This window comes from Sturnus vulgaris, chromosome 7 (assembly GCF_052056855.1).
Source record: "Sturnus vulgaris isolate bStuVul1 chromosome 7, bStuVul1.hap1, whole genome shotgun sequence".
Classification (NCBI taxonomy): Eukaryota; Metazoa; Chordata; class Aves; order Passeriformes; family Sturnidae; genus Sturnus; species Sturnus vulgaris.
The window spans coordinates 3,972,993-3,973,789 of NC_142249.1; positions in this window are offsets into that span (position 1 = coordinate 3,972,993).

Genomic DNA, 797 nt, shown 5'->3' on the forward strand with positions numbered 1-797 from the left:
CTGGGGGTTTGGGATTTATGTTCTTGACTCCACAGCCCCAAAAAGAGGCCGAGACTCTTCCTTGTGCCCTACAATGTTTTGACACTCAGAAATGTGGCTAAAAACACTTTCCCAGGGAGTGGGGTGATGGGGTGCAGAGGGTGTGAGCAGCACTTGTCCAGGCTGATGTCTGCAGGGTGATTTGGCTTGGAATGGACCTCAAAACCCAACACCTTCCACTAGACCAGGATCTGGAAACATGGGGATAAATTATCCCGAATGACCTTTTCCCCCCATCAGCTGGGGGAGAAGAAAAAAATAAACCCCAAAAAACTTAAAAAAAAAAAAAAAAAAAAAAAACCAACCAAAAAAGCCCTCCCTGCTGTGGTCTAGGGCCATTAAAAAATAAATCATGTCATTCCATCCAAACCAGCTTCGGGGGAAAACATTTTAAGATGCCAAATCACGGCGCTCTCTGTGTGTGCATCAGATGCATTCATTCCCTGATAGGTTTCCGAGCCCCAATGTCAAGTGTTTACTTTAAAACAAGCCCGGCTGCGTGGAGGAAAATCCATCACATCCATTAGAAGCTCTTACTTGAAAGTAAATGACATCTCAGTCTGGGTTCTGGGTACCAGCAGAGCCAAAAACACCATTTAAGAAGGTGAATTTAACAGCTGTCAGGCCATGCAGCACAGGGAATGACTTTCCCCCCTCCGAGGAAAGCGTGGTTTTGCATCAGTTACTGCAATTTTGGGAATCTCTAACAGTTCTCTAGTTTGTAGTTTCACCACAAGAAGCGACTTTTCTCCAAGGCA